Here is a 16,022-nt window from a genome sequence, read left to right as displayed (position 1 = left end):
GCTATAGTTCTTAGACTTCAGACTGACAGAAATCACCTGGAGAATCTGTCAAAAATTCAGATTCCCAACCCATCTTTGCCGATTCTGATTACTGGGCTCTCCCAGCCCAGTCCCTCCCAGGCCCACTAATCAGAATCCCCTCCCCCTGGTACTGCAGATGTGCTTAGAGGAACACATCATCCACAGATATGGGGACTGCTTCATTTATGGCAGTGAGATTATATCAATGTCATAAGAAGATGTATTTATGTTCAAAATGAAATATCTTTAAGATCCTGCCAATAAATTGCATCTCCATGTATTCAGAAACTTTGGTTCTTTCCATCATGCACAGTAGACAAAGAGCAGCAGAGACCTGTGTATATACACAATGCTTGCACACACATGTATCTCCTGTTGGGAAAAAATGGAAATTATCTCAGGCTACATTGTTGATGCAAATCAATCTTTTTTAACCAACTATTTATTAACATACAATTTTCATACACTGGAAAGTAAAATTTCAATGGGTGCTTTTGGTACTGGGAATTGAACTCAGGACCTCACACTTTCCAGGCAGGCGCTATACCACTAAGCTACACTCCCAGCGTCCTGATACACTTTGATGAATGTATGCATTCAAATAATCCCCAGCTTACACAAGAAAAGAATGTTCTGAACATCCTGTGAATTTCCTCCATTTCCCCTCCTGCTCTGTATTCCTTGTGGGGTGTGTTCTATCTCCCCTCACCATAAATTAAGCTCATCTTTTTAGTTTTGGTTTCTTTTACTCGGCACAATACTAGTGGAAGTCATCCAGGCTTATGAGATGTCACACTTCTATGTTTTTATTCCTGGTTAGTATTGTGTTGTGAAACTACATCTCAGTTTGTTTGCTGTGGATGGGCATTGCAGTTGCTTTTAATTTGAACCTTTTGTAAATAAAACTGCTGGAGCACTCATGTATGAATCTTTCTATGTATGTGTGTGTGTACCCACCTCCATCGGAATTAATCGTTCCTTTGGAAATGAATTACTGGTTCACACGGTGTTTACACAGGGAACTCTCTCAAGAGTTTAACCATCTTATACCTCACTCTGCAGTGGAGAATTTCAGTTGCTCTCCAGCACCATCAGTGACCCTGCCAGTCTTTCAAATTCCAGCCATCCCAGCGGGTAGAAAATGTGTCTCTGTGTGGATTCAGCTCAGGCTCCTAATGACCTTTGCCTCTCCCCCGTGGAACATCGCTGAAGTTGAGCACCCTGTTCTATGTTTATTGCTGCTCCCGGAAGTCCTTGAGCAGCATCTGTTCAGACATTTGGTTGATATTTCAAATGGAGACATTTGTCTTCCTATTGCTTCATCATTTGTGGATCCTGGTAAAAGTCTTCCAGCAAACACGCCTTGAAAATATTTCCTTTTTTTCTGCAGCTTGATTTTTTAATTTTGCTATCTTTTGAAGAGCAAAGGTTTTAATTATGATGAAGTCAAAATTTTGGAATTTTGATTGGATTTTCTCTTTCTGTGCCTCTGTGTTTCATTATTTATTTTTTGTTTCAGTCTAAGAACACTCCCTAACCCAAGGACATGAAGAAAAGATATACAGAGGCTAAATTGTTATAAGATCCACAGCTGACAAGCTAGAAGCCCACAAGAGCCAATGGTATATTTCCTGGGCCAATGCCCTGAATTCCAGTGAAATCAGTATGAAAGTAGATGACCAATGTGTGTGCCAGCTCAAAGAGTTCTCCTCCCTCACCTTTTTGTTGCATTCTGGCTTTCATGATTACACGAGGCCCTCTCACCTTAAGAATGGCAAGGGACACTGCTCAGTCTACTGACACTAATTTTAATCTCAACTAGAATCACTCTTGTAAGCAGACTCTCAATAATGGATAGCCAGTTACCTGGGCACCCAATAGCCCAATCAAGTTGACACATAAAATTAACCATCACAACATGTCACTTTTTTCTTACAGCATTCAGTAGGAAAGCAGATGTGTTTCCCAAGTAAACGGCTCCTCCCATGTGTTGAATTATATTAATGAGTTGTTTAACAAATGAGAGTTACTCCAGAGGAATGTGTCCTTAGCATGACTCGTCATTGGATGCCATCAGAGAGTTTACTTATTAAACTGAAATGGTCACAACATCGCTAGGAAATGTAATCTTCCCGTGAACCATCGTGTGTGAAATCCCTCATTCACCACCAGGTTCTGCAGCACGTGGCTGTGTTTGTCACTATTCACAATAATAATTTGATGATTGATCTTTGGGAGTGTAGGCTTTAAATACTGTTCCATCAGTATGCTACATGTGTTTCGAAAAAAATTGTTCTTATTTCTTGGGATTTATGTTAATTTTGGAAATAAGGCTTTTTATTTTTATTTTTCAAAATATTTTAATTTTCTAAGACTTTTTGGCACTTCTACATGCAATTTTAATTAGCTTGTAAAATTCTATTTTATGTTACATTAAATATATTCTGAAGTATTTTATGTACTGAAACAGCTTTTTAAATGATTTTAAATGTATTTATACATTATTAGTTATGAATTTTAATTCTAATGGATAGTGATTGGTTGATTTTTGGTATTGAATTTGTATTTCATTTTTAACAATTTTTTATTTTAAAAACAAATAAAAGATAAAAATGAAGTAGATTTTCCAAAAAATAATGGGAAATTAACACTATTCAATATATTTCTTATTGTTATCTTAAAAGTAGTTGTTCAGATTACAAGATTTAGGAATAAAAAGTTATCAAACAATCAAAAAATGAAAAAACAAACTGTTGCTTTTGATGAACTAGCAGAGATTAGTAGTATAGTTATCTATCTTGTGTATATATTTACCCATACATATGTATAGATAAATATATATAATTTTTCCCTTACTAAATCTACCGAATTATAGTAGTATTTTTATAAAGTCCTTGTAGCATATTATGTTCATAATAATGTGATTATATACAATATTATTTCTTCAGTTCCAATCTGTGTGCCTGTTATTTCTTTTCTTACCTTGTTGCATTGGCTAGAATCACCTATTGTTGCTAAATAGAAATGGTGAAAGTAAACATTCTTATCTTGCTTATGATCTGAAGGTCAAAGTATTTCATATGTCATCATTTATCATGATTCTGGTTGTGGGGTTTTTTGCACATATCCTTGTTTGAAAGTGCAATATAATTTGTTCAGTGATTATTTTTCATAAAGGAATCTTTAAAATTTATTGAGAAAATTGTATGACTTTTTTTTTCTATGTTACAAATTATATTTAAATATCAAAGCAACACTGGAGTCCTGAGGTAAGCTAACTTAGTTCTGATACAGTATTTTTAAAATATTAGATTTTAAAATATTATATTAAAAGATTACATTTGATTATTAATATTTTAAAAATATTTTTAAAATTTAAAATTTCAGTATCTATGTTCATCAGCGCTATTATTCTCTAATAGTCTGTTCTTTAGATTCTTTGTCAGATTATAGAATCAAATTTATGCTGATCTTACAAGTTGGTTGAGAAATGCCCTCTGATTTTTAAAATATTTAGGGAATGTGGTACTATTTAGTCTATAAATTTTTTATGGAAATTACTAGTGACACCATATAGATCTGGGATTTTCTTGGCTGGAAATTTTCTTTATTATAAGTACAATTATTTAATGAATTTGAAGTTATTTCATTTTGATGTCATTTTCAGTCAACTTTGGCAAGTTGCATTTTTAAAGGATTTTACTTAAACTATTGAAAATCATTAATTTGCTGCCATGAAATGATTCATAATATTCTCTTAGTATGTCTTTAACACCAGTAAGGCCTTTGGTACTATTGAATAATTTATTCTTGACATTGGTAAATTGTGTTCTCCTTTTATTTTATCATTCTTCCTGGAGTTTTATTAATCTTACTACTCTTTGAAAGAATCAATATTGACTTCTATCATTTCTCTGTTGTCTTTTTGTTTTGTATTTAATTAGTATTTAAATGCTTTTTGTTATTTTTATCTTTCTATATGCTTTGGGTATAACTTGTTCTTTTTTCTAGTTTGCTAAGTTGAAAAATTAGTCACTAGTATTCAGTCTTTCAGTCTTTCCTTTATTTCTAATATAGTTATTTCTGCTATAAATTTATTCTAAAATATTTCTTTGGTGGAACATCACAGTATTTTATATATTATGTTTTCATTACAATTCATTTTAGTATTTTTCTGATTTCCTTATGACTTGATTATTTATAAACACTGCATTAATATTCATGCATAATTCAGTCCCATCAGGGTTAGACAGATGCAAAGCTGTTTCAACAGTGTACTTCAGTGAAATTGCCGTATGCACTGGCAAAGCATTTGTACTTTGCACTTGCTGCCTATAACATTCTATAAATGTTTAAGTCGAATTAAAAACTTTCACACTGAAAAAAGGGTTTAATGTATTGATACTCCTACTTAAATTCTGAGGTAATTCAGTGGTTCATGTCGATGAGTAGATTCCTCCTGGGAATGCAATTCACCCCAAAGCGTTGAGCCTCTGAACATGTCCTCCTCCTGTTTTTCTCTCTGTTCCTTGGAGAGTGATTTTTAAATCTCTCCAATTGCGACTATATATTTGCTATTTCTGCTTTCATTCTGCCATTTTGTTTCCTATGTTTTGTGCCTCTGTGAGTGCATATATCCATTCTTACTATTATGACTATGGTATTCACTATAAATCATTAACCCATTCATTATTCCAAAATGCTTTTTATTTCTGCGAATATGCCTCATCTTGAGATACGCAATTTCCAATATAAATCTAAAACACACCAGCTTCCTTATTCCTGCTATCATCATGACATTTCTATTTCTATCCTGTTCTTTGCAATGTATGTCTTTGTATTTCCATTTGGGGATAATTCAATATATTTAATACTTTCTTTTATGCCCTGTTTAACTTTTTGCTGGCTCTACCACTTTTTATTAATTTTTAGTAATTACTCTAGTGATTAAAATATGCATCTTTACATCACCACAGTGCACTTGAAACAGCCACTGCACTAATTTGCTTCAATCTTCCAAAACTATGAACCATTTACAATAGAAAAATTCCATTCTTCTATTCTTTTGCATTTTTGTGATGTAATCTAGTTTAAGGACCCATACATTAACAAGCCAGGCTATATTATTATGTTGCTGTCATTATTCTTTTTTTTTTTTTTTAATTTGAGACAGGGCCTCATTGGTGTAGTTTAAACAGGCCTTGAACTCACTATGTAGCCCAGGCTGGCCTCAAACTTGTGGTAGTCCTCCTGCCTCAGCTTCCAGAGTGTTAGGGTTACAGGCATGTGCCACTACACCTGGCCTGTTGTTATTCTTATTTCTTTTTTCAGTTGGTTATTTCTAAGATAAATTAAAAGAAAAGAACAGCATGTATTTTGTACTCTTTCTTTATGTCTGCACATGCAAGTTATCTGCTAGTATCATTTCCTTTCAGCTTGGAACACTTTTGAAGATTTGCTAGAGTTCAGTTCCATGCCAATCCATTATTTCTCTTTCTCCTCTTATTTGAAGATTATTCTTCTAGCCACAGATTTCTTGGTTGCTGATTTTATTTTTGTTTCATCAATTTAATGATAAATATTGACACATATGGTACATATGCTGTGTAGTCCACTGCCCATCGCTTCTGAGCAGAGGTGACTGTCACATCTACAGCTGGTGTGTCTTTGGTTATGATGCACACGGCTGTGACCTCGGCCTGGGATACTTGGTGAATTCCTACATAAGCCTCTTTGCAACCCTTCCCAGCATTCCTACTGCTGGCCTGGCTCTTTCTCCACAGCAAAGATCTCTGAGGATGTCAGCACTCCAGTCCTGAGGAATTGTCATCCCTGCCTTCTCTGCTTGGGTTTCACCTGTGTGCAAGTATGACAGTAGGGCTTGCCATGTCCATCCGCATTCTCCTGGGGCCACAGTCCCCACACTGACTATTTTTCAATGAAAAAAAGAGTTTCTTCATGAATGTTGCCCAGGATTATAATCATTTACAGTGAGAAGGCAGCCTCACCCTCTTCAATCCATCACATTCACAGGTGAAAGTCCAATTGCCGATGCTGACCCAATCTCTTGATGCATCAGGACATCAAGAAGTATAAATATGTATGTGCATGATTTTCCTAGTTCCTTCCTGATGGAGCTCATCATGGCACAGCCTTGGCAACAAGCACAGCTCACTCTCACATTTTGGCTTCTAAACATCAGGAGAAAAACCTCTCAACATCACAAGACAACAGAGAGGTTGGCCAGCTTTCCACCACTGAAACGAATACCTGAGGTAACCAACTTACAAAGACAGGGTTTGATTCTGCTCACTTTTAGAGGCTTTGACCCATGGTTAGTGGCCTCCTGGTGCTGTACCTCATGGTGGGGCTGTGTGGGAAAGCAAAGCTCGGCTTTGAGAAGGAAGAGACTGGAGATCCACCATCTCTTTTAGGGTTCTCTGAGAACCACCTCTTAAAATCTCCCTGTCTCTCAGGGGGTGAAGGTGAAGCCTTTAACACACAGGGCTCTGGAAGGCAGAGCCAACCAATCTGCCACAGGCAGGATATCAATTTACGAAGCATAATCATTTTGCCTTCTATGCAAAAACATTTATTGCTGATAAGATCAAACACATTCTCTCATTTATAAGAGTAGAGAAAAAGATTCTCAGAGTAAATTTGATAAGTAATGTTAAAAATTATGTAATAAAATCTTTAAAGCCTTATGGAAAGACATCAAAATAACCAAATTAATAGAAAGCAAGGCCCAAGTCTCGGATAGGAAAATTTAAGATCAAAAGATGCAATTCTTACTGAGTTTATCTTTTTAAACTTCACAGACCTCAATTTAAGTAACTTTACATCCAGATAAGCTCTTTCTAAAGTCAGCAAGGGAGAAACCACTCAAAGAAGAAGCACCACTGTCCAGAACTACGTGCATATATTGGTCCCCAAATAGAGTGAGAATTAATGACACACGAACACACTCTACCCCACCAACCCACCTTAAAATCCCTAGCTTGGATTTAAAACCCAAAATAAGACTTGCAGCATGCTTTTTATTTCAAAAGCAGAAAAAAGAAGGAAAAGCATTGTATGTTCCTATATTGATAGGATATTGATCTGTGAGCGATCAGGATGAGTTCAGTAGAAATACATTCATTCACTTCATTTCTCAGTGAGCCAGAAACAGACAGAAGGAGAGGAAGTGTCCTGATTCCATGTGCTCGGTGGCGCACCGCCTCCAGCAGACCCAGGGGGCTTGGATATCTCTACCTGGCACTTAGAGCCAATGCAGCTGGCGGCCTTGAGATTTGGAGTTGGAAGTGAGGGCTTCTGAACAGGTTAAAATGGGAGTGGGAAGCTGGCAAGGTACATCTGCTCTGTGACCCGGGGGAGCCTGGCCACCGTCTCTCACTCTACCAGCATTTTCTCCCTTCGCTGTCACGCGCCTTTCAGCCGCCCTGGGCCCGGAGTGTGAGAAAATCTTCAGTGAGAGAATAATCAACATCATCAATAAATTCATTTTTTTTTAATAGGTACCAGGGATTGAACTCATGACTGCCTGCTTGCAAGGCAGGTGCTTACGCTGCTGAGCTAAATCCCCAGCCCCAACAAATTCATCTTAATAATGACAAGAATAGTACATTGACCTGAGGTGCTTCACAAGAAACCTGAGGCCTAATTTACTTAAGAAATATCATTGGAAGTTATTTATTATTACTTATTACTTGAAAATTTCAAATAATACTATTTTTCAGAGTCAAAATTTTACTTTCCCTTCATTCATTTTTTGTTTTTAATTTAGATAATCCTCTTGACACAGCAGAAATCCCCTGAAGGCGGATGTAGGCAGAAAAGTCGGTGCATCAGGCTGATTCCCCACACGCAAATCCACTGGTACCAGAGTGGGCTGTGTTTACTAAGGCAAGCCGCGCAGAACCGAGAGCAGTCTGGTTTTGTCGTCTCTGTGTTTTGTTACTCTCTCTGGTGAAGCGATTCTGGATTATTATTCACTGCTGGGCATGATGCCAGAGTTCAAGGGTTGTCAGGAAGGATGGGAACCCTCCTTAGACCAGGGCTCCCGGGAGTGGGCAAAGGGAAACACAGGAAGATGAAAGCGGGGTGCAGGCGGGGTGTGGGCTGCCGACTTTCTGAGTTCCTATTTTAGATCATTTGCATGGGATCAAGAGGGCGGGTGCCATTTCCACACTGCCGTGCAAGCCGTGAGAACAGGATCTGGCATCCTGGTTCATTTTCTATCTATGGGAGTCTTCCTGCCTGGAAGCTCAGCCAGAGAGAGAACTTCAGAGCTACTACCGTGAAAACATCACCCAAAGGTGTGACCTTACCCCGCATGTTGCCGCAAACACAGAAAAATGAGCATAAATAAACTTTGCCTAGTTCATCCCCATTGAAGGCTTCAGTGTAGAAAGCGCCCCTCCTGCTAGAGCTGCTGCTGGGGATGTAAGCTCCTGCTCGCTGCCCTCACTGAAGCCACACTTAGTTCTGTTTGTCTTCTTTTTCACAGATTTTCTGTCTCGCAGTTATTTCCAAGCACATATATCCTCCAAAAACCATCTTCTTTTCTTTGTCAGTCCTTCCCTTAAGCTCAGCCCCACACCTATCTAAGTAAGCCCAGATTCACTGAATTCAGATCTCGACCCCTTCTGAGGCTCAGACATGTATTTCCAGGTATATGGTATTTTAACCGATACTCCCTCTCTATCTAGATGGGCCTGGTTTAAAACAGCTTGGTGAAAACTTTCAGGTAACATTCTTTCTATAAAGAGCATGAGTGTGTACCACAGATGGCCCAAATTGCCTTTTATATTCAAAACCCAACTGTCTGCCATCTGACTGCCTCCAAATACCCAGGCATCTGGAATTCTTTAATAATTAAAGAGGGGAAAACGTCAGAAAACCTCACCCATATAACATCTTTCTTGATATCTCCAAGGGTGCTTGGACAAGGGGGAACAGGTGGGATGCAATGAGAGGTTATATTTCCACCAGTTACCTCTCTCAGGCCGCAGGCGCCCCAATTTCCTGCTGTGCAGAACCGAGGAGGCTGGGGGGCTGCTTTCTTCTTTCTGCTGCACGTGTTTCAATGTCTCCCAGATTTTATCTTTCCCTTGAGCTCTGGAACAAATTTCCTAAATGTCTTTTCAACACTCAACTTGGATATCTAATAAGCATCTCACACTTCAAGTACACAAAACCGGAGTCTTCCCCCACCCCACACCTGCTTTTGTAATTTTCTCTAGGTTAAAAAATGGCAGTACGATTTATCTCAGTCCTGGAGCTAAAAGGCTGAGAGTCATCTTTGATTTTTCTCTTTCTTACACACCCAGGGATCCATCTGTTCCACTTTCAGAAAACACACTGAATCCAACCATTTCCCACTTCCCCTGATAGGATCCTCATCATTCACCTAGACAGCAGTGATTGTCTGGTTTCCTGCTTTTTCCATGCCTGGCACTCTGTGTTGCAGTCTTTTTACAGAAGTCCCCGTGAAGAGCGCACATCAAACCATGTCACTCCCGAGTTCTAAGCCACATAGTGCCACCTCTTCACAGCGAGTGCAAATGCAGACACACTAACTGACAGCCTCGTCCTGAACCTGTCTCCACTGCCCCCTCTCCATCCCCTGTCATGGCACTGGACGCTCCAGCCTTCACATGCCCTAATTCCAACCTCATTCCCCCACTGGGCTTCATGCCGTGTGTCTAGATGTCCCCCAAAGCCTCACGGGATCATTGGGGAGGCTTTTCAGAGGCGGCTGAATCTGGAGTATGTGATGCTGGGCTCACAGGTGTGATGCTAGGTTAGAGGTGTGTGTGATTACAGAATTGGTCCACTGATGGCTCTGGCGTAATTCTAGGTGCGGACAAGGGGAAGCCCTGCCCTGGATGTAAGTGCTCCCCACGCTCAGGGCACATAACCTGGATGAAATACAGGGGGCAGAAAAGACTGTTGTCACTGCTTGCTACCTCGCTGCTGGTTGCCTTCTTCCTGTCCTGCTTGTCACAAACTCTTCCTCTTTGCTATGCCCCTCTAACATGCCCCCCGGCTTTGGAGTGAGCCTGTGATGGACTGAAACCTCTACAAACTGTGAGCTGAAAAAAACAAAACTTTTCCTCTTTCAACTTTAGGTGCCAGAAATTTTGCCTCGGCAACAAGATAAAGTAACTTACAGCCCTTGTGCTTGGTATCAGTCTTCCCACAGAACGCACGCTTGGTGTGTTGCTATTGCCTGTAATTTAGAATTTGTCAATAATATGAAAATATCTGTGATTGATTTGATGGGGACTTAGTGTCTGAATTGTTCTCACCTAGCACGGCACCATTGCACATGTTCTGTTTCCTTAGACTTCTTGGTTCCCTCTTTCACAGCCTGCCCTCCTCCCTCGGTCAGGGGAATACAGCCTCAGCGAGGGTCCACAGCATGCTCTCAGTCTGGCCTGGAAACCCAGTACACACGTGCAACTCACAAACCCACGTCTTTCAACTTCACTTTTCCCATTTGTAAAACACAAAGAGTAAATGGGTGAGGTGAAGGCACCTGTGAATTGTTACTATACCTGTTTGTATGCCCTGTGTGTAGCCAAAGCGCCTGCCCTTGCCTGTGACCCAGCATAGCTACACCCTGGAGTGTGTCTCACCACTGTGCCTCAGTAAATCGATTTAATTATATTCTAATGAAATTTCAATAGAAAAGCTTGCTATCTCCATAGTACATTTTAATAATATGTTTATTAGAGATTAGCTCTGGCTGTATTCATATACATGCATTCCACGTTTAACAGCCAAGCTTCACTAATGTCGCTAGGTTGTCACACTAATTGGTTCCCAGATGAGGAACTGTGTGAAGTATGCACGCTACAGTATTCAGAACAAAGAGATGGTCAAAAGCGACACCAACTTTATGACTTTGCTTTTATTTGCAAAACTCATATACACAGGACTGTACTGTATAACAACATAAAACCACAGTACTGTGCCAGGTACAGTACAATCAGCAAAAATCACAGGACTGTGTAAAGAAGGTATGCTGTATAGAAAAGACATTGAGTCTCTGTAAACACGATGTGTAGAACTGTACCAAAAACAGTTTGTAAGTCCAAACAGTGTGCCTCGGTCCTAAGCCTGAACTCACTAAATAAGTAGGTAGCTAAATAGGAATTCCTGTAGTTTATATTGATATATTCGTATACTAGGTCTGTATACACAGATGGTTTGCCCTTGCAAGCTAAAAGTAAAATGGGTACTGTGCACATGTATAATTTTTGTTTCAATTTTATTTTTTAATTGGTACCTGCTTTAATGCATACCACTTGCATTCCTTGTGAGGAGCTGGTGCGTGTACATAAAACATCTTTGTTCATTTTCAGATTTCCTTCCTTTCCTCCCCTCCATCTCCTGATCTCTTTCCCTTTGAGAAAGAGCTATCTCGGTACTTCCTAGTATGTCTTATATTTTGCTGTTTATTTACAGTTTAAATTTCGCATGTAAGAAACCATGAGGTGTGTTAAGCGTTCGTGTCTGATTTATTTCACTGAACACTGTGGCCTCAGTGCACCCATTTTCCTACAACTGACATAAACGTGTCTGTCATTAAGTCCGACTAGTGTTCTACTGTGGTAAACACCACATTTCCTGTATCCATATGGCTGAATTCTAAGATTAAGCTATTGTAAGTTGTGTTCCTATAAATGAGTCTCTATGTATCACTGTGCTAGATACCTAGAAAGGAAAAACTGGGTCAAATGATATTTCTAGTTTTAGCTTTTTGAGGACTCCCCACCCTGATTTCCGTAGAGGAGGTACTAGTTTATATTCCCACAACAATGCAGGCAGGTCCCCTTTCTCCCAGGTGAACCAGAAGCTGGCATTACCTGGTTTCTTAATGATGGCTATTCCTTGTGGAGGAAGGCGGAATCTCAGTATTGTTCTGATCTGCATTTCTCTAATGGCCCGTGGTGTGAAACATTTCTTCAGACTTTACTGGCGATTTCTACTTCTTCTGTGAAGCACCTATTAATTTCATGTGCTCATTTTTTAATGGGGTCCTTTATTTTGTGGGTCTTTTGGAAGGGTTCTTTATATGTTCTAGAGAGGAGTCCTCTGAGAAACAGCTAGCAAAGAATTTCCCCATTCCGTGGGTTGTCCTTTCACTCTACCGGCTGTTTCTTTTTCCACGCGGAAGATTTTTAATTTGCTGTGTCCCCATTTGTTGATTCTTGGTCCTTATTGCAGGTTTTTTCCAGCATGATTAGGAGTGGCGGTGACCGCAGCACTCACTGAAGTCTTGTTTTTGCACAATAGTGATAGGTCTGGGCTTACACAATGCTCAATGTTCAGGTGATGCCTTCAGGGATGCCAAAAACATCAAGCTGTGTGAGTCAGCACCAGCAAATCTGACAGTGCCTCATTTGCACAAGAATGCTGCCCTAGCCCCTTCAGACTATCTCATCTTACTTTTCATAACAAGTGGCAAGGTCACTGGAGAAAGCTGACGGACACAGTGGGACCTGACAGCATGTCCCCAACTGGAGATGTGCTGGTCCTAGCACTCACGTGGGGTCCAGTCCCCACAGCTCACATCTTAGAACCTGGCCATAGACTGTGGGCCTGCCTGTCATCCTTGAGCATAGAAACTTGTTTGCTTGTTTGTTTGTTCTCCAGGTCCCATAAATTTATGTCACTTCTCTTCTACCCGTGGCTTGTTTTTTGGAGACTGATTCTGATACTGAAGATTTGTTCCAGAAAATAAAGGATAACACTCCTTGAGAACAGCAAAACTATCAAAAGGAAGGACTTCAGCAGGGAGAAGCATTCGAGATAAATTGTAATCCAGCCCAGAACAGTACTCTCAAAACAGCTTGGCCCGGGAATCCCCATAATCAGATTGCCTGAGGTCATGTCCAGTGAAAAGTTGTCTTGCACAATTTTGGCATGTTTTCTGTAAAGCTTTGGGTGTCTGTCATATACGGATTCCCCTTCTGAGGTGCTCATTACACACAGCCCACCACACGACTGCCCTACTCATTGGAAGCTGATTGGCCACAAAACAAAGTCAACTACAGAGCTTGGCCAGCAGCCTACCTGGTGGGATGGCGGGAAGGCGTGGGGAGCTCGCTCATTTCCTCTGTGTTATTAATGGCTGAACCTCTGATCTCTAGGGTGTGTGAACTCACACAGTAAACTCTGCAAATATAAACATACAGATGGAATAAGTTGAAAAGCATCAGCTACATGATTATGTCACAACAATGGTAAGTTTAAAAAAAAGAATGAGGGAGTGACCAGCAGAGTTTCTGTTGGTCATTAAGGCTATTATCAATTCAGACCTCCTACTGTGTTGTCCTTGCTGGGAGGACTGGTCATTTTTCTTTCTTCACAGATGAACTTAGACTGAACTCCTGTCTACTAGGGTAAGCAGAGGACAATGTTTTCCTTAAATTAAGCCATATTGGTAGCCTATTTAATTACTAACAGGGTTTTTAATTGCTTTTCTTTATCTTTTGGAGTCCTTGACTGCCTACGGGCATGAAAGAGTCAAGATCTCTCATACTTTTACTTTTAAATATGTAAGTATTATAATCTCCCATGCCTAGCACTTTGCTCAGCTTCTCCAAAAAGACAGAACCAATAGAGTGTGTGTGTGTGAGAGAGAATCTGTTGGATGGGCTCATGAGAGCAGAGGTTGGAAAATCCTCCAGTGGGTGTGGAGGCTGGAGAGCAAAGGGAAGCAGCCGGCTGTTCAGTGCCTGCTGTTCTAGAAGCCTCCAAACAATATAAAGGCTAATGATGCCACCTAGGCTGGGCACAGGGTCCCTCCGCCCCTGGAAGGCAGCTGGTAACAGTCTGCTTCCAAAGGCTGCAGCACTGGCATGATATGCGTGGTAAGGGCAGCAGCCAAATGCACACCTCAGGGGAGCAGGAGTGAGGGGGAGATACGTGCTGCCCCTTCAGATTTCTATTTCATCTTGGCATCCGGCCTGTTAGATGGAGTCCGCTACATCCAGCAAGGGCCTTTCTTCCTCGGTTCACCACCTCACATGCCAGTCTTCTCTGGAAACATGCTCACAGCACACTCAGAAGTGTGTCTGATCCACTCCACCCAGTCAAGTTGACAACCAGCATTAACCATCATATCTATCTAGGACCAAGTTACCATGAGGAATGCTGAAATAACAAGGAAGAAAACCTGCTACCCCCTTTTAAGAGAGGATAGATTGCCCTGGTGCAAGGTGAGCATTACAGTCTTTGTCTTATACGCCATGACCACCTCCCCCAAGTAATAAGAAAAGAAAGAAGTAAAAACGGTCAAAGGAAAGAAGGAAAGAATGCTGAAGGAGAGGAAAGAAGAAAGGAAGGAAGGAAGGAAGGAAGGAAGGAAGGAAGGAAGGAAGGAAGGAAGGAAAGACTCCAGGCTGCTCCACCTATGTGTGCAGGCAGGGTTCTTATTCCTGAGAACCTTACCTAAGGACAAATGGTAGATGGTTCCATGTGTGTGTGTGTGTGTGTGTGTGTGTGTGTGTAGAAAGAGAGATTTTAAGCATGAATTGTCTACTGTAATCGTGAGGTCTAACAAGCTGACCCTTGTAGCTCAGGCCAGGGTTCTGGAATCTCAGGAAGGGTTCCTACTTCCTGAGAATCCCCACTGCAGGAAGCTTCCACCTCCGCTCTTAGTTGTTTCCTACAGATCGGATGAGGCCCACGGGAGCGTGAAGGGTATACTGCTTTATTCAAAGTCGATTGATTTTTATGTTTATCACATCTAAAACATACCTTCACAGTCACACCTATACTGATATTTGATCAAAACCTGTAGCCTAACCAGTGGCATATAAAATTAGCTCGCACACATGCCATTAAATCAGACTCACTAGTCAGAACTCTTGGAAAGATGAATGAAATACTCCCTCTCTCTCTTTATAGGCAGCAGAGAAAGTTAGAACGATTGCTAAGTTTACAAAAAAATAAAAACCAAGCTGCACGTAGTTGTGGATCTAGTCTGTGTGACACGCAGAGTTGAAGGGCTCCAGCCTGTCTGTCTGAGGAACACAGGTGACACTCTAGTGAGGGGTTCCTCTGGGGACAAAGGTTTCATCTTCTGCGTCCCAAACTGACTGACAGGGAGTGAGCTCCAGGGTTTGCTAGGACTGCTGCTGGAGAGAATCTGCATGCTCCCCTCCACACCCCCGGGGCCCTGGTGGGCAGCCGCTCTGTGTTCAGGTAAGACACCTCACTTTCTGCTTTACGCAGGGGCCCCGAGGATGAAGTCAAAGCCCCCTACTCCTGGGAGGCTGTGCTCCCTAAGACAAAGGGCTGTGTTCGAATTTGCACAAAGATGTCTTTGAGGCCACTGGACCCACATGCATCTCTGTACCTTTAAATACAGTCTTTAAGACTCACACCCTGATTCTGAAGGTCTTTCCTCTCTCCAACTGGAAGATAAAAGCCGAGATCACTGGAGGTTAAGTGCATAGTTAGCTTTCTATTCTTCAAGCTGCCAGATCTATCGCCTTTCTTGCTGGTACAGGCCCCGTGTACCTCTGAACAAAGCCTTCCTCCGAAGTCTTTTTTTCTCTAAAATCAGAGGTGAATGTGCAGATTTTGTCCCTGTTATGCCTCGCTCCACTGACATATAATAAAAATGCCTTTCTTCCTTTGTTTTTTTCTTCCTTCCTTTCCTTCCCCTCCCTGGAACCATGTCACAAGTTTTCCTGTATTGGTTTAAAGGGGGAAAAAATCCCTGCTAATTGTCTGTCTTCAGCTTTCAAAATAGTCTTTGGCAGTTTATCCTAAATCATTTTTTTTTCTTACATACTCACCCACTATGTAATATCTGTACTTTCTATCAATTCCTTCATCATTATTTTTTCCCCCTTTCTTTTTTTTAACCTGGACCGAGACCTGGTAACTGCCCTTCAAAATCTTCTGAGAATTAATTGTGTTTGCAGAGAAGTGCAAGTCTCCACCTCGAAGGTATCCATGGAATGCTTTCCTCT

The 16,022-nt window shown here is 40.8% G+C and overlaps 1 long non-coding RNA gene across 6 annotated transcripts in view; it reads right to left on the bottom strand.

Annotated features, from left to right (window-relative positions):
• LOC134473176 (uncharacterized) overlaps nt 1–16,022 on the bottom strand; it is a 61,049-nt gene that overhangs the window by 14,813 nt on the left and 30,214 nt on the right. For all 6 annotated transcript variants that reach the window (XR_010043277.1, XR_010043276.1, XR_010043279.1 and 3 more), the window contains one exon: nt 13,111–13,212. This is a non-coding gene — a long non-coding RNA (uncharacterized LOC134473176). The remainder of the gene's footprint in view (nt 1–13,110; nt 13,213–16,022) is intronic.

This window comes from Cavia porcellus, unplaced genomic scaffold (genome assembly GCF_034190915.1).
Source record: "Cavia porcellus strain 051 isolate PalLab524CR breed Dunkin Hartley unplaced genomic scaffold, mCavPor4.1 scaffold_26, whole genome shotgun sequence".
Classification (NCBI taxonomy): Eukaryota; Metazoa; Chordata; class Mammalia; order Rodentia; family Caviidae; genus Cavia; species Cavia porcellus.
The sequence above is the reverse complement of the archived record's forward strand: the minus strand, read 5'-3'. Positions and strand labels throughout refer to the sequence as shown.